The following is a 24,104-nucleotide window of genomic DNA, read 5'->3' as shown; positions in this document are numbered from 1 at the left end:
TCACACACTCCACACATCAAACACAACGCCAAACATGCACACCACACGCCAAACACACACTACCACACACATCAAACATACATACCAAACACACATCAAACACAACACCAAACATGCACACTACACATCAAACACACACCACTACACACATCAAACATACATACCAAACACGCACCAAACACATATCAAACACAACAGCAAACATGCACACTACACATCAAACACACACCACCACACACATCAAACATACATACCAAACACACACACACCAAACACACAGCCAAAACACACAACACACACAAACACTTACTTATACAGGTTCCCATGCATCTTATGACAACTACTAGCTGGAACATCAGTGTTCGTTTCAAAAATCCCTGGGGATCTTCAGATTATTGGAAACAGATATGTATCACTTTGCTTTGGTGGGGAACTTAGACACCTCCATAAAAAAACAAAGTATTATTTGAAAGTTTGTTTTTTTAATATAAGGTGATTTTAAGTCCTTAGATAAACCTGGTGACCAAATCCTATCAGCTGATGTCCACTGTTGGATCCTTTAGGGATTTCCAAAAAAACACAAAGCAAGGTGACCTCTTCATAGTAGAGGAAACATTAGGTGGTAAGTTTAATTTTATAGATCATCAGCGATTATATGAAACAAAATTGGCTCAGAGTATAAATATGTATTTCTAGCTAAATGTAGATCTTTTTCACAATGGCTACATGAAATGTGGTTATTTGATAATGCCTTGCTTTAAGTAAATGTCCTCTTATCCAATGACCCCTCTTCTTGCTCATGTGATTGAAAGGCCCCACCATTAGAGGAAGGTCAGCTGAACCAGCCAATTTTAGCAGGACTGGTGACCCATGTGTTGATACATCTGGTGGTTTATGTGCATAAGTACACAAGAGGTTTCTGACAGCAGATTTGTATACCCCAGGGCACCAGCGCTGCAAGACATCAGTGATAACTACTGAGCCATCGTACTGATAATTGCAGCTTTTCAGATGGAGAAGTTTGCATTGGTTGTGTTGTCGGGTTACACGCCAATATGTTTGGTGTGACATTAATTTCCAGACTAAAAACATTTGGCCTGTCGTTCAACTATTTAACGTCTGTGATTTTGCTGTAAAGAAAAGTCAAATCGTAGAAAGGTTGCATGTGAGTCGCATGTGACCAATCCTGCAGTCTATGGAGGCAATGTCTCATGTGACTTGCGACCTCTGTCCAAAATCCCATCTGCATTGGATTTTTATTGACAGTTGCATCACTTTGTTAACAATCAGCAGGTGATATTGCAATGTGACACCGGCCATCCTCATGTCGCCCAAGCCTTAGGTATTAACCAAAGACATAGCATATCCTTCTCAGACCACTGGAACAATTGCAACATTTTAGAGACAAGGTGAATCAGGAAAGTGGTTAGTCATTTCATGTCAGTGACCTAGCTACATAGAGGTTAGTTGCATCAGAGAATCGCTGTTTTCTCCTGTGTTGAGATGTTTTACCTGATATCGTTATTGTTTGTTCTGCAGTGGTTGTCGATCTGAGATAGATCCATCCAGTAACAAAACATGTATAAAACTAACGTAATGACAAATCATGTGAAGTATTCCAGGAGTCTCAATGCTGTGAAACAGGTTCTGTGTTTTTCTCAGTACTCATGTTTTGCAATTGTTTTCCGGCCTTTTCTGGATCTTTGTATTAGAAACGTTAAATGGAACCTGTCAGCAGTTCTGATAATTATTAGGTATGTCATTTTTTCGATGCAGTCATAAGGGATGTATTTTCTTTCTTTGGATCAATACTTCAGGATAATAAGGTGAGCTTATGCTCTTTTTTTCCACCTATGTAATTAATTTATTACCTTGGTTTCCCGGAATGCTATTAGTTCCCATAGTGGTTACCTTGTGGTATCCCTGGCATCAAGCAAAAAGTCTTGTATCACTCAACAATTTGGAAACCTCAAGACATAGGGCAGGATGGTCTGGCTTGCAGCTATTGGTAGCTGAGCAATGTGTAACACACTTCCTTTTACTTACCCACTGGTTTCTGACTGATCACCCACAAATGGTAAAAATATTTTCCAGAAATAGCAAGAGGAAATAAACATATATTGTAATAAAACCTTAGCAAGTAAAATAAATAAATCTAAAACTTTTTATTCAGTAAACATGTCCCACAGAGTATTCTTTGTAGCTCAAAGTGAATGTCCTTTTCAGTAATATATCGAGCTTCGCAAACAGTCCTATGAATTTAGTGAATACACTTAGCGAGATAAAAGAAAAACAGAAAAAAAAAGCTGTTTACCTGAACTGTATTTAACTGCTGAGTGCTGTGACACTACAGGCTTGTCTGAACAAGCCCCTAGGCCAAGTTTACACATTGAGAAATTGCTCCAGATTTTTGGAACAGGTTCTGTACTGTAAATATGCAGAAATGTATACTACATTTATAATTATATAAATGATATTATAGTTTTTAAAAACCTTATCCTCATGTAGCAGATAAGAATTATTTTTGTAAAATGAGCATGCAGTAGAATTTTTAAGACTTGTGGAAAAGCTGCAGATTTGCATCTGGATTTTCTTCTTGTAATATATAGGCTAAAATCTGGGCAGATATGCAGCTAGATCCACGGCTGAAAAGTCTGTGTGGACCTGCCCTTATTGGTAGTGTAAGGATTTCGCGCTCTCAGGTAGGCACTAGCGTTCACACAGGCACCAGATTGTTGTGTCAAAACAGTGTGAGGTTTATTGAACTCCATAAACTGCACAGCTCTTTAAAGGGAATTTGTCAGCAGGTTTTTGGTACCTCATCTGAGAGCAGCATGATGTAGACAAACAGAAGCTGAATCCAACGATGTATCACTTAGATCACTGGGTGCAGCCGTTCTGATACGATAGTGGAATCATCATTGTCACACTGCTTCCTGGCTGCAGTAAGATCAGTGATTGACATATGTGCTGACAGTGGAAGGGTTTACAGTATGCAGTTGTCTGTAATGTGTACACTTGTGGGCTATATTGATGCAATCCATGCTGTCACATATTACAAACATCCATAACAGTTGGGCATGCGGCAGAGACCCCAACTCCTTAGCACATATCTGTGTGGCCTGCCACTATTGGTGGTATGTCACTGCCCTACAATTTGGAAAAATGACACTTTATTACTGCTCCGCTCAGAAATCAGTGACAGATGATATTTCAATCTGAATAAGCAAGCAACAAAGCAAACTTACAGCCAGGCAGTGAGATAACATAGCTATGGCATTTCCTTAGTACTTCCTATGTCCAAGTGTTTTTACAGTCTCGGAGATATACAGCCTCCAGCTGGATATAAAGGTAACACACCCTGTAATGTCTTTGGAATCACATGTGGGTTCCATATGCAGATAAAGAACAATTATATAAGTTTATTACTGCACTGACTCCACAAGGTACAAAATGATATAATGCCGAACCTTCAGGATGATTGTAGCTGAGCCTAGAATACCTTCAGCCTTTTAGTACCCTTATACTGGAGTTTAAACGGAGGCGTTTTTTTTTTCACTTGATCTTTTTCTTACCCTTTTATGTAACAATTGCTAATGTTAGATAATAGAAATGGTGAACATGGTGAAAAGAGTAGACATATCTTCAAAATCATACCTGGTGGACAGCTTAAAGGGGTTGTCCACTACTAGGACAAACCGTTCTCAATTTGAATGTTGCCCTCCGTGAAAAAAAACCACTTATACTCACCTCCCGTGAAGGCGTCGTTCCAGCGGTGTCGGCACTCGCATTCCCTGGTGCGGTTATGACAGGGAGCCCTGTGCCCAATCAGCGCTGACGTCACTGTCCCCTCCTTCGGACATATTAGTAATTAAGAGTAAGTGAGTGGCCAGCTGCAGCTCTGGGAGGTGGAGACTGTGACGTCAGCGCTGATTGGGCACAGAGCTCACGTGTCATAACCGCACCGGGGAACGCGAGTGCTGACATCGCTGGAACGGCGCCTGCACAGGAGGTGAGTAAAAATGTTATTTTTTCATGGGGGCAAACATTCATATCGAGAAGGGGTTTTCCCTAGTAGTGGACTACCCCTTTAATGGGAATAAGTTATTTGAAAATGACTTACATTTATCATAAAAACATGATTTAAATATTTTTTACAATTTTAGATTTATTTTTCATATTAATATCTACAAAAAAATCTATAAAAAAAATCCTTACACTGACCATTAAGCTTAGAATTAGGCTCATACTACTTGTTCTGGGAAGATCACTTTTCAATAGTGATCTCATTTTAATTGCAGGTAGGATAACATATCAGATAACACCTCTATATTCAGTAGAAACACAAGATCCATCATACACAAGTGATGGTCACAGCTCACCCCTTCCACTTGTAGCATAATGTCCTGCAGAGAACACTCTTCTATGGAAGTAAACAGATCGGATCCTCTCTAATGGCAGGTATGCGCTTTGTGGCTGCTGTAAAGCATATCTTTAAATGCTGTTAACTAAGGCTTATTCAAAATGGCTGCCCGAAAAACATAAACAAAAACCAGTTCTTTATAATGTATTATTGTATCTCTATCTGATGTTAATTATTAAAAATAATAATTAGAATGATTGGGGTCCCATTACAGTTTGGAATACAGAAATTCTCTCAATACAATCCCTTATTGAATTCATATAACCTACCTCATTGACTATTATATACTATTGCTATGTTATTTTGAGAAAATGCAGCTTTCATTCCAGTATGTACAGTGGCTTGCAAAGTATTCACCCCCATGGCATTTTTCATGTTTTGTTACCTCACAACCTGGAATTTCCCTGTTTTTTTTTTGAGGGTTTGCATCAGTTCAGGTAAAGAACATGCCTACAACTGTGAACATTTGGTTTCTTTTTATTGTGACACAAACAACAAATAGGACAAAATAACTGAAAACTTCACAGTGCATACCTATTCACCCCCCTAAAGTCAGTACTTTGTAGAGCCTCCTTTTGCGGCAATTATAGCTGCAAGTCGCTTTGATAAGTCTCTCCAAGCTTTCCACATCTTGCCACTGGGATTTTTGCCCATTCCTCAAGGCAAAACTGCTCCAGCTCCTTCAAGTTAGATGGCTTACTCTAGTAAACAGAACAGCAATATTTAAGTCTGACTACAGATTCCCAATTGGATTAAGGTATTGGCTTTGACTAGGCCACTCCAAAAGATTTACATGTTTCCCCTTATACCACTTGAGTGGAGCTTTAGCAGTATGCTTTGGGTCATTGTCTTGTTGGAAGGTGAACTTCCACCCTAGTCTCAAATCACTGACAGACTGAAACAGGTTTTACTGTAGAATATCCCTGTATTTCGCACCATCCATCTTCCCTTTGACTCGGACCATTTTCTCCAGTTCCTGCTGCCAAAACACATCCCCATAGCATGATGCTGCCACCACCATGTTTCACTGTGGGGATGGTGTTCTTGGGGTCATGAGCTGTGTTGGTTTGACGCCAGACATAGCATTTACCTTTGTGGCCAAAAAGTTAAATTTTGGTCTCATCTGACCACAACACTTTCCTCCATACATTTGGGGACTCTCCTACATATCTTTTGGCAAACTCAAAATGAGCCTTACAATTTTTGTGTCAATTGCCAATTTTTATTTATTTGATCTCATAAATTTAATTTATGCCTATATTTTGTCTCACTTCACCAACTTAGACTATTTAGTGCTGATGCATCACACACAAATCGGATTACAAAAATATTTAAACACAGGTTGTAATGTAACAAAATAGGTAAAAAGCCAAAAATACAAAACGGTAAAAAGCCAAAAATACAAAATAGGTAAAAAGGGGTGAATACACTTGCAAGCCACTGTAGTTTGCAATACAGAGTATTACTCTGCTGACTATTGAAGTTCTGTAATTATATCAACCTTTTTTTGTGATAGTGAACGTTGAAGTCTACAGAAACATGTAGCAGACCTCCAGTATGCATACAGTCCTGCTCATCCTTTTTGGCACCCATGAAGTTTAACTACATAATGTGGAATATCTCCTGAAAAAAATGAATCAAGTGAAACAGTTTTTTTGTATAGAGCTTTGTTAAATACAAATGAGCAAATATTAAACAATAATTTAAAACAAAAAAATGGGAGGGAAAAATAGAAAAACCTAAAGCTGGATGTGTCACTGGTATTGGCACCATTTACATTAATTTAGTATGGAAAAACATTTTGACTCGCCTGTGGTAAATCACAAAATAGATTCACCTGTGATTCATTGTCGGTGCCCATGTGACATGAATTAGCCAATGAATGATGACTTCAGTGTTTTAAAAAGCCACATGGTAGGCCCTGTTTCTTTTCACAATGTGAAGACAAAGGAGCTGTCTGAGGACATCAGATCTGCTATTATTAGCAAACATAAGGGTATAAGGCCATCTCCAAAGACCTTGGTATCCCAGTTTCAACAGTGCGCAATGTTATTAAGAAGTTTGCCAAGCATAGAACCGTCAAGAACCTCCCTGGATGTGGCAGAAAGAGGAAAACTGACAAGAGATGTCTTCGAAGGTTGGTGCAAATGGTGGAAAAAACACCACGTCAAACATCCAAAGACCTGAAGGCCAACCTGGAACAGTCTGGGGTCATGGTTTCAACAAATACCATACGCCGCACACTAAACCAAGCAGAGCTTTATGGGCGAAGGCCAAGGAAGAAACCATTGCTGAAGAAAAGACATAAAAAAGAACGACTGATCTTTGCCAAAGAGTACCTTGACAAACCACAATCCTTCTGGGAAAATGTTCTGTGGACAGATGAAACAAAAATAGAGCATTTTGGCAATGCAAGCAACAGTTAGTTTACAGATGGCGCAATGAAGCTTATAAGGAAAAGAACACCTTACCAACAGTTAAGCATTGTGGATCCATAATGCTGTGGGGTTACTTTGCTGCGTCTGGTACTGGAGGCTTTGACCGTATCACAGGAATCATGAAATCAGAGAACTATCCAACTATTTTAGAGAAAAATGTCCCCTACCCAGTGTAAGAAAACTTGGTTTGAGTCGAAGATCATGGGTCCACCAGCAAGACAATGACCCAAAGCACACATCCAAAAGTACACAGCAATGGTAGAAAAAAAAAGGCTGTTTTAAAATGGCCAGCAAAGAGTCCTGACTAGTGTTGAGCCACCCCCGTAGTGTTCGAGTTCGGTTCGGTTCGTCGAACACCCGTGTGTTCGCCGAACTGTTCGTCAAACTGTTCGTCGAACACCTTCGAACACCGTTAAAACCAATGGCAGGCAAACAAAAACACATAGAAACACATAGAAAACACCTTCAAAGGTGTCCAAAAGCTGACAAACTGCTCAGAAGACACAACTAACACATGGAAAAGTGACAAGTACATATAGTCATGCGAAAAGAAAAGAGGTGGAGGAGTAAAAGGAGGGGGAGACACAGATATAGGCATGTCATGCCCTTCTAAAATCCAAAAAGTGAGAAGCCGACACGTTCAGTCCGCTCCTGCCCGTGCCACCTCCGCGTCGCCGGGTTTGTGCCAGAGCCGCGGTGAACCCTGACGGCCAGCCCCCCTCTCCCAATACTGGTGCCTGTCCGCTGGTGGGTCGAGCGAGCCCCCCTGTGGTGGAGGCAGCTCTAAGCTTTTTAATTTAAATTGTCTCTCTAATTTGAATGAATACACTTTAAATCCATTTACAAGGATCTATTGGAGGGCAAGTCTCATGCCAGCAGCCGCGTAATTCCAGCTCCAGTAGCGCCAACTAAAGCTGCTGCAGTTAAAAAGCTTTTATAAGGATCGAGCTCGGCTGTCCACCGCAAGGCATCCTACTGCCAGTCCCAGCCCCTATGCCTTGGGGTGCCTCCTGATGCTCTTCACTGAGTATCCCGTGGTCCCGAAGCATTTCCTTTGAAAAAATTAAGTGTCCAAACTACAGGTGGTGTAGCTTGCTTAACAGCCGGGATAATCCGCTGACTAGCAGACACTGCTACTAGGCACAAAGTATTTCCTGGGCTAGATGCAGTTAAAAATTTGTAATTAGATACTCTCGTTGGATGCTGAGAAAGCATTCCATAGAGTCTCCTGGCACGCCATATATGATTCTCTTAAAAAGCTTGGGTTGGGGTCTAGGGGACCCTTTTATAGCCAAAATCACGGCCCTGTATCGCAATACGTCACCTAGGCTGAAGATAAATGGAACTGTAGCACCCTGAGGGCTCGGTTGCTACAGAGGTATTGCACCTCACCCAGAGGTGTGATATCTCACTCTCAGGTAAGGATGTAGTGTGGATCAGGACCCGACACCTGCATGCATTACACCACATTGCCGTGGGGCAGGGCGACCAATATGCCCCTGAGATGGGCACGACAGTCCCTGTCCCTGGCTGGAGTGGGGGGAGGGAACATTGAGGAAGGGGAACCCGTAGTGCAGGAGCAGGGAGGAAGCAGTTCCTGGGTGCATTGAGAGGGGAGTATAAAAGGTGGGCACCATCTTAGTTCAGTGCAGAGAAGTCTGAGCAGAAGTGGCAGGGAGCAGGGGCTCTGCATGAGCTCTGCTCCGGAGGCGGGCCTAGTAACAGAGGCCCAGGCCTGGAAGAGGGAGAAGGAAGGAAGAGGAGCGGAGAAGGCTCCAGGAACGAGGAACGAAGGGATCCCAGGGGTGCGGATGGGCGAGTCGCCACCGCACGCCCGAATCCACCTGCGTGGAGGGGTCAGGCCAAAGGGGGAGACCGGTCCCCGAAACTAGTGGAGGCAGGAAACGACCCTCAGCTAGAAACAGGAGGCTGTGACATTTTATGTGGCGCAGCCCCTCGCTACACCCGCTAGAAAGGCACCACATAGGGTCAGGGAAACTGGCGCCAAGTTTACCAAGAAGAGGCCCGAGGCAGCCGGACAGAAGGGTTGGTAAGAAAGGCCAGACAAAGGACACACAAAGGGGGTCCTGTGAAGCGCTCCAAAGTTATCTGGGAGTTGTCTGAGCCCCTCACCTGGTGAGCACAGTACGACGTGGGCAGCCGTTACCTGCAGACGTGGTCTGGATAATAAGAACTGTGAGTAAAGGCCCTGGACTGCATCACTGACTCCGTGTCGTTACTGCTGCTGCCCTGCACCATCACCCCCATCCTCCGCATACACTGCCCTGAGGCTATACTCCTCCCGTGGGGAGTTATGCTACGCTCTGCTGCACCCACAACACCAGCCTCAGCGGTCTGCCCTGGAGCGGCGGTTCACTCTGACCGCAATCCACGGGTGGCGTAGTCGGACATTTAAACATCAAAACCACATAAATAGTTCCGCCACTGGTTTGACCGCCCTGAGCCACGGAACCGGGTTGCCGCCACGGAGACTACAACCACCAGCATCCACCAAAAAGGGTCCGGGTGTCCCAAGGCCCAGGGGGCGCGTCAGAACATTTTCATCACCTTTCACAATCACCAATGGGACAAGGCAGGGATGTTCTCTGTCCCCTCTCTTATACATCCTAGTGACGGAGCACCTGCTCTCATCAATTCGCCATAACCCCAATATTAGGTGGATTGAGGTGGGAGGCACCGAGTACAAGTGCTCTCTATTTGCTGATGATGTCCTAGTATATATCACTCAATCACATATATCCATCCATGCTGTTATGGCTGAAATAGATCACTTTGTTACATGGTCAAATTTTAAAATCAATGCAGCGAAGTCTGAGGCCCTCGATGTCTCCCTCCCCAAATCCATATAGGATTCCATCCAGTCCAACTTTCCCTTTGCCTGGCCCTCACAGGGTATCAAATACTTAGGAATTCCTATTCATAGAGACCTCTCCCATCTATGTTATCTTAATTTTGGGCCCTTTATTGAACAACTCCATACAGACCACGGTTGGCAAGTTAGAACTGTAAGATTCACTACGTGAACCACTGGTGTTTTGTGGAAAAGCACATGTACACTGTGTTCCAAATTATTATGCAAAAAGTGTTTAGGAGTGATAAGGGAAGAATTTGTTTGTTTGTCAGTTAAACTCATTGATGGTGATGTGTGTCAGGGCTCTTTATATCACTGTAAGCAATTGCAGACACCTGTGCTTATTAGTTTGGCAGGTGGGTCCAATGACAGGCAAGACTACTTAAGAAGGCTGTCTCACATTATTAAGCAGCCTACATTTTCTGCCAAAATGGGAAAGAAAAAGGATGTGTCGGCTGCTGAGAAGTAACAAATTGTGGAGTGTTTAGGTCAAGGCATGACTACAATCAACATTGTGCGATGATCAGGATGAAGTGTCTTGGCAATCAAGAAGTATGTAGCTGATTCACAGTACACACGTGTGCGTGCTGATAAGGGCAAATTGAGGACTCTTTCCTACAGGCAATTACGTCAGGTTGAAAGAGCAGCGGCAAAAAAGCCTTGTCATAGCAGCAGACAAGTTTTTGAAGCTGCTGGTGCCTCCAACGTCCCCCGAACAACAAGATGCAGGGTCCTTCAGAGGTTTGCAGCTGTGCATACGCCATCCTGTCGACCTCCTCTATCCACTTCACACAAGCAGAAACGGCTCCAGTGGGCCAAACATTACATGAAGACTGATTTCAAAACTGTTTTGTTCACGGATGAGTGCCGTGCAGCGCTCGATGGTCCAGATGGATGGAGTGGAGGATGGCTGGTTGATGGACACCCCACGTAAACACGGCTACAGCGCCAACAAGGAGGAGGTGGAGTAATGTTTTGGGCTGGAATCATGGGGAGAGAGATTGTCGGCCCCTTTAGGATCCCTGAAGGCGCTAAAGATGAACTCCATAATGTATGTGGATTTTCTCAAACAGCACTTCCTGCCATGGTTCAAGAAGAAGAACCGTGTATTTCACAGCAAGATCATTTTTTTGCATGATAATGCACCATCTCATGCTGCACATAAAACATCTGCATCTCTGGCTGATATGGGCATAAAAGGGGACAAACTTATGGTGTGACCCCCATGCTCCCCTGACCTCTACCCCATTCAGAACCTTTGGAGCATCATTAAAAGGAGTGTCTATGATGGCGGGAGGCAGTTCACATCTAAGCAACAGCTCTGGGAGGGTATTCTGTCCTCATGCAAAACAATTGAAGCAGAAACCATCCAAAACCTGACAAATTCAATGGACGAGAGAGTTCAGAAGCTCCTTTCGAACAAGGGGTCCTATGTGAAAATGTAACATCACCTAGAATAAAGTTTTGAGTTGAAAACTGTTTGATTTCAGTTTCTAACAACCTGCTAATGCTTATAATTTCAAAAATGACCATTTTTTTGGTCTTTATTAAAATGAAAAGATTGATCGAAAAGTTTGGGGGATCTAAGAGTGTGGCAACCCAGTAGTCATGATTACTTCGAATTCTGACAATATGAGGGTCATGCTGCAGGTAGTGCAGCAAGAAGGCACTTATGTGTCTTGCGCATCTCGGAGCCCCAAAATTATTTTCCGGGCTAGATGCAGCTAAAAATTATTATTAATTTTAAATCTGGTGAAGCTTTAGTATAGATGGCCTAATAGGATCAGTGCTGCACACTGCTACAAAGCCCAAATTATTTTCCAGTCAAGATACAGATAAACATGATTAGTAATTTTAAATCTGGTGGAGCTTATTATAGATGGCCTAATAGAATCAGTGCTGCACACTGCTACAAAGCCCAAATTATTTTCCAGCCAAGATACAGATAAACATGATTAGTAATTTGAAAGCTTAAAACGGTTGGTAGGGTGATTTTAACCAATCATCAAGCTTTTACTCTCCCCAGGATGACACAGGGGTAGAAAAGTCGTTTCGGATCCATGATTTGTTCATCTTTATGAACGTGAGTCTGTCTACATTATCAGTGGAGAGCCGCGTGCGCTTATCTGTCAGCACACCACCAGCAGCGCTTAACACACGTTCAGACAGAACGCTGGCTGCGGGGCATGACAAGATCTCCAAGGCGTAAGTGGCTAGCTCCGGCCATTTATCCAGATTGGAAGCCCAAAAAGAGCAAGGGTCCAGTGACACAGTCATGGCTTCAATGTTTACTTGGAGATACTCCTGTGCCATCGTCTCTAGGCGTTGACTATGTGTCAGACTTCTTGTCTCCTGTGGCCTTGCAAAGGATGGGCTAAAAAAGTGGTGAAATGATTCCGCAAAATTGATGTTACCAGCAGATACTGTGGTTCTGTTACGGTTTGAGTGCTGAACACTTGACGGTCCCACGGTTGGCAAGTTGGAACTGTGAGATTCACTACGTGCACCACTGGTATTTTGTGGAAAAGCACATGTAAGATTCTGCAACAGTCTCTGCTGATACTCCTGCATGCGTGCATCCCTTTCTATGGCAGGAATAATTTCTGCAAATTTACTTTTGTACCGGGGATCTAACAGTGTGGCAACCCAATAGTCAGGATTATTTCTAATTCTCACAATTCGAGGGTCATGTTGCAGGTAGTGCAGCAAGAAGGCACTCATGTGTGTTGCGCATCCAGGAGCACCAAGTCCCTGTTGTGTTGGTGGCGAGGTAACAATCATGTTTCCTTCCTCTGTCCTCTCCCCCCAACCTCGCACAACAGAAATGTGATCAAGGTCTCCCTCATCTGATGAGTCTTCCATCAGTTCGTCCTCCACTTCTTCCTGGGCTCCTGCACCTTCCTCACTAGTTTGGCTGCTACCATGCGCCCTGGTAAAACCATCTCCCCCATCCTCACATGCCTGCCGCCTTGGTGCTGCCGACCGTCTGGACCTTGCAGATGTTAGCCCTTCCGCATACAACTCCTCCTCCTCTACTTCCTCCACCTCCTCTTGTGCCACCACCTGACTCCGAATTCTGTTTAACATGTGCTCCAGCATGTAAATCACCGGAATAGTCATGCTGATAATGGCATCGTCAGCACTAAACATCTTCGTCGCCATTTCAAAACTGTGCAGAAGGGTGCATAGGTCCCTGATCTGAGACCACTCCTCCAGCGTGATTTGCCCCACCTCTGGATCTCGTTGGCCCAGGCTATACGTCAGAACGTATTGCACCAGGGCTTGTCGGTGCTGCCACAGTCGCTGCAACATGTGCAGAGTTGAATTCCACCGGGTAGGCACATCGCATTTTAGCCGGTGAAGTGGCAGGCCCAACGACTTCTGTAGAGATGTAAGTCGCTGAGCTGCGGGATGCGAATGGCGAAAGTGAGCACACAGCGACCGTGCCCTCTGCAGAAGGCCATCTAGTCTGGGATAGTGGGCTAAAAATTGCTGGACAACCAGGTTCAACACGTGAGCCATACAAGGCACGTGTGTGACATTGCCCCGGCGAAGGGCCGCACCCAGGTTTGCAGCATTGTCGCACACGGCCTTCCCTGGTTTCAGGTCCAGTGGAGACAACCATTCATGAAATTGGTTCTCCAGAGCTGACCACAACTCAGCTGTGTGACTCACATTTCCCAGACATTTCAATGTAAAAACCGCCTGATGACGTTGAGCCTACTGCCAGCATAGTAAGGAGGTGTGCAGGATCCCTTCTGCGCAGTTAGAAAGCTTGTGGCATGACCAGACAGGCTTTGGGTGCAGGTGGAAGACCGAGAGGAGGTTGAGGAGGCAGAAGCAGTGGAGGAACTTTGACATAAAGAGGATTGACGCACAACTCGTGGGGACGGCAAGACTTGGACAGCAGCCCCTTGTCCTGCTGTCACCATAGTTACCCAGTGCCCAGTCAGCGACATGTAACGCCCCTGTCCATGCCTACTCGTCCAAGTGTCTGTGGTGAAATGCACCCTGTCACACACAGAGTTTCTCAAAGAAGCGGTGATGTTGTGTGTGACATGCTGGTGGAGCGCAGGCACACCTTTCTTTGAGAAGTAGTGCCGACTGGGCATCTGGTACTGGGGCACTGCGACGGACATAAGGTCTCGAAAATCCTCTGTGTCCACCAGGCGGAAAGGCAGCATTTCTGTAGCCAAGAGCTTGCAGATGGTGAAATTCAACCTCTTAGCTTTCTCATGGCTAGGAGGAAATGGTCTTTTACTTGTCCACATCTGAGGGACCGAGGGCTGGCTATTGTGCTTAGACGGGGTTGATAAGGGTGTCCCCGGCAAACTGCCGGTCTGTGAGGAAGATGCAGGCGGACATGTTAGGTTGCCTTGATCCAAAGGTGGTGCTATCGATGTCGGACAGCGCTCAACACCAGCTGGTGTTACCACCTCCAAAGAAAATGATGACCTGCCAATCACGCTGGCTGTTGCGGGTAAAGAGGTGGCAGGTCTGCGCCCCAAAACAGGTGTGACTGCTGTCCCCCCAGTCACAGAGGATGAAGAGGCCGCGGATGCACAAGATATGGCAGACGGTGGTTGGCCCGGCCGGCTAGGCCGCATTGTAGCACACTGAGCTTCCCACTGCAACTTATGCTTCATGTCCATGTGCCGGTTCATGCATGAAGTACTCAAACTATGTATTTTTTGGCCTCTACTTAGCTTTTGCTGACAAATGTTACAGATAACACGAGTTGGGTCATCTTTATCGATCTGAAAAAATGCCCAGGCTATGCAAGGCTTAGCACCCATGCGACCTGAAGAGCCACCACGACTTGTGGTGAGAGGCAGAGTTGTGTTTGAGGATGCAGTTGTTGACGTGCTTCCAGTACTACGTCTCTGTCCAGGAAGGTGCAACCTGACCTCGTCGTCACTAGCATCTTCCTCCACCTCCTCTGCTGACCTCATCTCTTGGCTGACTGTGGGTTGACAGTAAGTGGGATCTCCAACCTCATCATCATCACCCTGTGCGTTATCACACCCGTCGTCCTCAGAGCCAACCTGTTCCTGCCCTGACAAAAAACTAAAGTTGTCGCTCCAATCAGGTATTTGAGTCTTATCATCGTCTTCCTCATTGTCTCCACCAACAGGAGTTACAGTTTGGGAATGAGGGTCTACATTATGGTCAGAACCTTCTGCGTCTGGTCCTGGATCCGACTCATAAAGATTCTGGGCATCAGTGCAGATCATTTCCTCGTCTGGATTCACAGAAGCGCTGGAGTCAACCTCTGATTCCCAGGCTATAGTATGAGTAAACAGCTCTGCAGACTCAACCATCTGTTCTACCTCATACTCAGACGGGCAGCTGGAGATTTGGGAGCTGTGAGGAAGCAAGTGCGATTGGGGTGACACCTTTGAGGACTGGAGTATTTGTGATGTTGAAGTTGATGTGGAGGAGAGCCCACTTAAAGGAGCACTTGATATCCGTTGAAGCACCTGCTGTTTTTGTGCCTCATCTGGAATTTGTAGCGATTGGCGTGGCCGTAAGAAAGGGATCTTATCACATTGTCCGCTAAAAGAAGTAGACATTTTAGTTTGGCTGGAAGATGGTCTTTCTTCTGCAGATGTTACTGTTGCTTTAACACCTACCCCACGGACACAACCTTTTTTCCCCTTCCCAACACGCCTATTCCCCTTTCCACCAGCAGCAGGCCTTTTTCCACTCATTTTGGTGGTTAACTAATTCACAACTCTGGAGTTGTTTGCACAAAAAAACAATGGATGGGAACCGAGCAGAGCTGAGTGGCCAAACTGTGGTATTAGGCCAAAACTATTGGCTGGGTTAGATGCAGAAAAAAATTATATTCAATTTGCAACCTGATGGAGGTCAGTATAGATGGACTAATAGAACAAGTCCCACACACAGCTAGAAGCCCAAATATTTTTTCAGAGGTAGATGCAGAAATTTTTTTTATTCAGTTTGCAACCTGATGGAGGTCTGTATAGATGGATTAATAGAACAAGTCCCACACACAGCTACAAGCCCAATATTTTTTCAGAGGTAGATGCAGAAAAAAAATATATTCAGTTTGCAACCTGATGGAGGTCAGTATAGATGGACTAATAGAGAAAGTCCCACACACTGCTAGAAGGCCAAATATTTTTTCAGAGCTAGATGCAGACAAAAAATTATTTTGAATTTGCAACCTGATGGAGGTCAGTATAGGTGGACTAATAGAACAAGTCCCACACACTGCTAGAAGGCCAAATATTTTTTCAGAGCTAGATGCAGAAAAAAATTATATTCAGTTTGCAACCTGATGGAGGTCTGTATAGATGGATTAATAGAACAAGTCCCACACACAGCTAGAAGCCCAAATATTTTTTCAGAGGTAGATGCAGATAAAAATTATTTTTAATTTGCAAACTGATGGAGGTCAGTATAGATGGATTAATAGAACAAGTCCCACACACAGCTAGAAGCCCAATATTTTTTCAGAGGTAGATGCAGAAAAAAATATATTCAGTTTGCAACCTGATGGAGGTCAGTATAGATGGACTAATAGAACAAGTCCCACACACAGCTAGAAGCCCAAATATTTTTTCAGAGCTAGATGCAGAAAAAAATTATATTCAATTTGCAACCTGATGGAGGTCAGTATAGATGGACTAATAGAATGATGCTATGCCCAAAAGATTTTACTTCACTAGGTGCAGTAAAAAAATTGGTATTCTATACACAGGTGGTATATCTTGCAACACAGATAGGCTACTCCACTGACTAACACACTCTGCAATAGGCCAAAAAGGATTAGCTTTGCTAGATCCAGCCAAATGCTGTGAAAAAAACTTGCACAGCACTGGCACAGACCTGCCTGGCAAAAACTGATAGGAACTGATGTAACCTAGTCCTGAAGGACTCCAATTACAATTAGTCTTTACTCCCACAATCTATCTATTTAAGAGCACAGACCTGCCTGATAAAAGTCGTAGGAAATGCTGTAACCTAGTCCTTAAAAGGACTGCAATCACAACTATTCCCTACTCCCAAGCTATCTGTAGATTTGTGTGAAAATTGGCTTGAAATTAACAAGGTATAGCGCACACAGCAACAGCGGTGCCGTCTAACACGCAGCTGCAGCAGTGAGAAAATGGTGGCGACGGGGAAAATGGCTGGGTCTTATAGGGCAAGGACATGTGACATACACTGCCAATGACACATGCCCTTGCTTGTGTGAAGAAAAGCACTTCGCTCCGTGTGTGCGCTGCTGATAGGCTGACAGATTGCACCTCCCCACTGTAAATGCGGGAAAGAGAAAAAAAAAATGGAGATCTTCATTGTTCCTGCAGAGATCCATCCCCTGCCCCTCCCCCCACCCCGCTGTACACTCAAACTGCGTATTAACATTAATTTTCATCATTACTGAGAAAAAATCCAGTTATGATTTTGGTGCACGAACAGTTATCGAACATAACCTCGAACAGCCGAATTTTTCTCAAATCGTTCGTGTTTGCCGAACGGCTCGAACACCGCCCAAAACAGCTCGAATTTGAGATTGGCGAACAGTTCGAGTAGAACAACGCTCATCTCTAGTCCTGACCTCAATCCCATTGAAAATCTTTGGGGTGAGCTGAAATCTGCCATTGGGAAAAAGAACCCTGCAAACATTCAAGAGCTTGAACAAACTGCAAAGGAAGAGTGTGAGAAAATTCCATCTGAGAAGTGCAAAATGCTTATAGATGGCTACAAGAAACGTTTGGAGACTGTCATCAATGCCAAGGGGTGTGCAACCAAGTATTAATCAGGGGTGCCTTTATTGCTGCACATGCTGTTTATTCTGTTTCTTCTTTTATATTGCAACATGGAAGTTGAAAAACAATGTTTTATTGTTGTATTACTTTGGACCACTAATTAAAAAATCCTGAGGATATAACTTTGGTACATTTCCACTTATTTCTGAAAATATTGTACAGACTATAAAAAAATTAAGTGGCAATAATGGTGAGCAGCACTGTGTGTAGAGAGTAGATGGTCCTCCAATGTTAGGCTGTGTTAACTTAAAGGGGTTGTCCCATTATGATAAACATTATATTATTTGGTTCATGGTGGTGCTTAATAAACAACCAAAAAATTATACATGGTCCTCCACTGCTCCTCCACAGTGCTGCTGCCACCCTCTGCAGTTCTCCAAGCTTGCTTTTCTGGACATGGGTGTCTAGTGACTGCTGCAGTCAATCAATGGCTGCTGATTAGCTGCAGCAGTTACCCAATACCCTATGAGAGGGAGTCAGAAAAGTGACAGGTAAAAGGGGGTGTAAAGTGACACTGCAGCTGATCTCACACCTGAGTCTGGAGGAGAAATCTAGAAGAGCTGATGGGGACAATGGCAGCAGTATGGAGGAGCAGCGTTGGTCAGGTAGATGAGTATGCTTTAAATTTTAGCATTTCTATAGGCCCATGAATACAATGTTTATTAATATCGCACAACCCCTTAAATGTACTTCTATCCTATTGCGCCAGTCCTTGGTGTCACCTTGTAACTCAAAACAAAACATTTATTCAGTTCCTTTATCTACCATTAAAGGAGTACTCTAGTAATTGTATTTTCTGAAGTTTCACAACTTGTCAAGTTCTAGCACCTGAATAATCATCAGTGATGTAACCTTCTGACGTGTCCATATGTCAGGGCAGCAACTTTCTTTAGTGGAATCTTTTTTCACAAATGTGTTCAGAAATTCTGTTTTATTCTTTTCCATTTTAGGAACAGACAAAATTTATGTCCAAAATGTCTCAGTTGTATAACTGATGCAAATGAAGCACAAGGACCCCATTGATTATTATGAGGTCCATGTGATTTCCTTTGTGTCAGTATTTAGAACGGAAATAAAACACATTATGCATAACTTTCATTATAAAAACAGACAGATAACGGAACCAGACAAGTTCTATAATCATAATCAAAAAAATATATTTGTCCTACAAACCCCAATAGAGCTGCTGACAGAACATAACCATAGATATCATGTAATTTGGTCTATATCCGATAAAAATACAACCAAAGACCAAACTAATTCAGCAAACACAAAATTTATTAATGTTTAAATATACAGTGCCTACAAGTAGTATTCAACCCCCTGCAGATTTAGCTGGTTGACACATGCGGAATTAACTTGACATTGTGACATTTGTACTGTAGATCAGCCTGGAAGTGGGAAATGCACTGCAGCAAATTTTTTTTTTTTTTTTTTTTTAAACGTTAAAAGTTAATTCAGAGTGTCATTTATTATTCAACCCCTCAAACCCCAAGAATTCTGTTTGGTCCCACAAAAGTATTAAGAAGTAGTTCAGGCACCAAGAATAATGAACTTCACATGTGTGGATTAAAGATCTCTTTTGCCAGCCTTTTCTGACTATTTAAGACCCTCCCCAAACTTGTGAACAGCACTCAGACATGGTCAACATGGGAAAGACAAAGGAGAATTCCAAGGCCATCAGAGACAAGACCGTGGAGGGTCACAAGGCTGGCAAGGGGTACAAAACCCTTTCCAAGGAGTTGGGCCTACCTGTCTCCACTCTTGGGAGCATCATCCGTAAGTGGAAGGCTTATGGAACTACTGTTAGCCTTCCACGGCCAGGACAGCCTTTGAAAGTGTCCTCCCGTGCCGAGGCCAGGCTTGTCCGAAGAGTCAAGGCTAACCCAAGGACAACAAGGAAGGAGCTCCGGGAAGATCTCATGGCAGTGGGGACATTGGTTTCAGTCAATACCATAAGTAACGTACTCCACCGCAATGGTCTCCGTTCCAGACGAGCCCGTAAGGTACCTTTACTTTCAAAGCGTCATGTCAAGGCTCGTCTACAGTTTGCTCATGATCACTTGGAGGACTCTGAGACAGACTGGTTCAAGGTTCTATGGTCTGATGAGACCAAGATCAAGATCTTTGGTGCCAACCACACACGTGACGTTTGGAGACTGGATGGCACTGCATACGACCCCAAGAATACCATCCCTACAGTCAAGCATGGTGGTGGCAGCATCATGCTGTGGGGCTGTTTCTCTGCCAAGGGGCCTGGCCATCTGGTCCGCATCCATGGGAAGATGGATAGCACGGCCTACCTGGAGATTTTGGCCAAGAACCTCCGCTCCTCCATCAAGGATCTTAAGATGGGTCGTAATTTCATCTTCCAACAAGACAACGACCCAAAGCACACAGCCAAGAAAACCAAGGCCTGGTTCAATAGGGAAAAAGTCAAGGTTTTGGAGTGGCCTAGTCAGTCTCCTGACCTTAACCCAATTGAAAACTTGTGGAAGGAGCTCAAGAATAAAGTCCACATGAGACACCCAAAGAACCTAGATAACTTGGAGAAGATCTGCATGGAGGAGTGGGCCAAGATAACTCCACAGACCTGTGCCGGCCTGATCAGGTCTTATAAAAGACGATTATTAGCTGTAATTGCAAACAAGGGTTATTCCACAAAATATTAAACATAGGGGTTGTATAATAATTGACCCACACTTTTATGTTTAAAATTTAATAAAATTCAACTGAGCAACATAACTTTTTGGTTTGTAAGATTTATGCTTCTGTTCATAAAACCTACTCTCGTTTGCAGTTTGAAGGCTCTAACTTATTTGCATCTTATCAAACCAGCTAAATCTGCAGGGGGTTGAATACTACTTGTAGGCACTGTACATAGAGAAATACAAATAAATAATAAAAAGCACCTCCAAGCTGTGAGGGACTATATGTTGCATAAGATCCAAAGTGTGTACTTGCATGGGATATACTACTATTTGTAGAGTATGCTGAAATACAGCTATTAACCTGACCTGTATATTAAACCATAATCATGTGCAAATACCAGTAATCAATTAATATACCCCGAGGGGACGAGAGACTTTGCATCACGCTGGAGCCTGCATTGGATCCTTTTCTGCGGTATGTTACCATGGTATATTAATTGATTACTGGTATTTGCACATGGTTATGGTTTAATATACAGGTTAATAGCTGTATTTCAGCATACTCTACAAATAGTAGTATATCCCATGCAAGTACACACTTTGGATCTTATGCAACATATAGTCCCTCACAGCTTGGAGGTGCTTTTTATTATTTATTTGTATGTCTCTATGTATATTTAAACATTAATAAATTTTGTGTTTGCTGAATTAGTTGGGTCTTCGGTTGTATTTTTATCGGATATAGACTAAATTACATGATATCTAAAGTTCTATAATCAGTGGGGCCCATCTCCATCTCTTTGCATTAGTTATGAAAAGGAAAAGACAAACAGAATGAACCCAGCCTGACATCTAAATGACTTCTGCCCACATGGATTTTTGTTTTCCACAGTGATTATATATGCTGCTTGCAGCAAACGCAATTGCAGAGCCCAATGTTTCTCCATGCACATCTCTCATTTCTCTAAAACTGTTTTCATATGCCCATATTGTGCTGCTGACAGAGAAGTAACTGGGTAATAACATTTAGATGTTTTTCAAGACTTGCCATAAAGGATCCCTGCTCTTAGCATCTATCCTACAGAAGGGGGTGCCATTTCAGAGGTGTCTGCACTGGATCTCTCAGGGCTGCGACTGCTTTCTTACTTCCTCTGAATGTCTGATTTGTCCGAAGGCAGGGAGAGTGAAGTGGGTGCTGATTAGCTGCAGGGCTCATGTGACATAACTATGTCACGCGAGCCCCGAGAGAGCCAGTGCCAACACTGCTGGAACGGCACCTGCACCAGAGGTGAGTATAGCTGTCTCTTTTATCTATATGGGGGATACAAAGTGATGGAGAAGGGGTTCTCCTAATAGTGGACAACCCCTTTAAGTTGGGTGTAACAGGTAGTCCGTTGAGACTAGACATTTACACCTGCATCTACCCCATCTTACAGTTTCTCTCTCTGCTCCCAATTCTTGACTTATTCCCAGCCCTTTCATCAGTGTTTTGGATCAGATTTTCATCAGCGTTTGGTCACTTTGTCAGATTTTACCATCAGTGTTTCATTAGTGATTTTTTTATGTGCAACAAAAAAATTGCAAAGCTTCTCCTACCAATTGTAAAGTTAAAAACGGGCAACACTTGAATGGCACTTATATGTCATCTGTGTGCTTACCATGATTTTTACGGACCCATAGACTTGCATGAATGATTTTGATAAATGACTTTGTTCAAAGACGAACATGTCTCCATGATATGTTTTGCAGACACATGATCTGCAGAAAAACAAACATAACATGTGAACAGCCCCATAGGTTCCCTAACTCCAAAATTCAAGAGCCACCAAGAGATCATGTTTTCAGGATTTCCTTAATATTGCCCAATAATTCCATCATCTGTACAATACTAGGGAAAGACTGAAAACTTGATCTGTTGGTGACTCTTGAGGACTGGCGTTAGGGAACAGTGGAATATAGATGACATCCAGGTGCCATCCAAGTGTTGCCCATGTTAAACTTTCGCTGTGCCCTAGAATCAAAAATCTACTCTGACTTTGTCACAACATGCATTGTGTTCATAAAGATGTCCCCTACACCCCCTGAAAATTTGGGGTGCCTATGAATTTTAGGGCTGGAGCAGTGACTCCCCAAAGTGACCCAACATTAACCACCATTGATTTATGTTGAATTCAATGGCGGTTGGGGGGTCAGTCATTTTGAACCCCCGATATTTTGACAAATTCTCAATGAATTTTACGATGTCTATTAAAAGTACACATCTGGGGCTACAAGTCTGAAGGTTTTGCTTGTTGATTGAATGCATAGTCGCACAGATATCGGGGTTCAAAGTGAGCCAACATTAACCGTCATTTACTTATGTTTGGTCACTTTGGGGAGTAACTGCTCCGGCAGGAAAACTCACAGGCACCCCAAATTTTTAGGGGGTTCTTCATGAACGCAAAGCATGTTGTGACAAATTTCTAGAACACATTGTTTGGGCATGGCAAGAAGGCAAACTTTAAATTTATCCCGACCTATGGGTCCTAAAAATTTGGCACTTAAGTAGATTTCTGCTTTACTTTACACCAGAACAATTTATGTCCCATAACTTACCCTCTTACATGTACCTGCATGCTGTACCTTTTTTTTATGTTAGTAAAAACTTTAAGGTCTTATTAACCAAATTTATAGCTACAGACATTTTTTAAAGGTATCCTAGTTAATTAACCAAAATAATAATTTATTTTAATTATGACAAGTTGATCAAACACTGTTATATTCTATAATTCCCTTTGACAAGGATAGTTCTCACTGCTTTTTTGAACTACATGAGATATTTTTAATAATAATTTCTCTGTCACAAAGACTGTGATAATTGACTATAATTTGCATGGTTGCTCACTTTAAAAGTTTTCTCATCATTGTAGTAGTTGTAGTCTAGTTGATGACTGTACTTAACCTGTCAGTACAGAGCTGTGGATTTGTCCATATTCCCAAGCTTTAAGGGCTGATGAAAATGTAATTTCGAAATTTGTGAATCTACTATGTCACGAAATACTTGTATATAAATGGATGTTTACATTTCAAAGAAAACTTGAAATCTCTACAAAGTGATCTGCATTCATTACGATTATTACACACAAAATAATTTTAGTAATTTTAGAAGCTTTAATTTTAGATGCAAATTACAGTTAAAGGCACCAATACACATTACATGAAAGATGGTCAACCATCTGATTTTGGGGCAGCCTCCCCAATCTCCCCGGCAGATATTGTCATGGGAAAGAAGGGTTGAGCACTTGAAATTTCAATACCCTATCCTTTTGTTTTTCAGAGTAGATAAGCCGCTGCCAGAGGTAAATGAACTTGGCCACTTCAGATCATTAACATTGTTTTAAAGGGTATCTGTCAGTAAGATCAACCTTCCCAAGCTGAATAAAATAATACCTTGATATCTACAATCAGATGTCTTATTCCAGAGTAATCCATATTTTTCTTAATATGTAAATGAGCTGTTAAGATCTTTGGTTCAGACACTGATCTACCTGAGATTGTTTTAGATAAAAGGGGAAGTTACCTGTGTGAGACATGTAATGACTAGCAGTCTGCTCTCCTGATCTACATGTGTCACACTGGTAACACCCCCTTTCATTTAAAATAAGTTAAATAAGCTCTTAAAGGGGTTTTCCCACGAACATAGTTCATTTTAATCAATAGATCTGGGGATAATAATAAGTTCCACAATTGGATGTGTTTAAATAAAATGTTCCTGTGCTGAGATAATCTTATAAATGTGTCGCTGCTGTGTACTGTGTAATGGCTGGGTCTGACCATACAGGAACATGATCTGTTCATACCACATCTCCTGGGCAGAGGAGGAAGCAAAAGAGTATACAGACAGGACAGCATGGGATCACAAATGATTCTTTGAAGTAAAACATT

General features: G+C 43.0%; 1 long non-coding RNA gene across 4 annotated transcripts in view; it reads right to left on the bottom strand.

Moving 5' to 3' along the window:
• LOC141258175 (uncharacterized) overlaps window positions 1-24,104 on the bottom strand; it is a 78,363-nt gene that overhangs the window by 36,057 nt on the left and 18,202 nt on the right. The window contains exon 1 of one of the 4 annotated variants that reach the window (XR_012318225.1): window positions 1,513-1,638. The exons of the other annotated variants lie outside the window; for them this stretch is intronic. This is a non-coding gene — a long non-coding RNA (uncharacterized lncRNA). Of the gene's footprint in view, window positions 1-1,512; window positions 1,639-24,104 lie in introns of those variants that run through there. 4 annotated transcript variants of the gene reach the window in all.

This window comes from Phyllobates terribilis, unplaced genomic scaffold (assembly GCF_046119375.1).
Source record: "Phyllobates terribilis strain yellow unplaced genomic scaffold, ASM4611937v1 Scaffold_3__8_contigs__length_932513732, whole genome shotgun sequence".
In the NCBI taxonomy this organism is placed as follows: domain Eukaryota; kingdom Metazoa; phylum Chordata; class Amphibia; order Anura; family Dendrobatidae; genus Phyllobates; species Phyllobates terribilis.
This window is presented reverse-complemented; position numbering and strand designations above follow the sequence as displayed.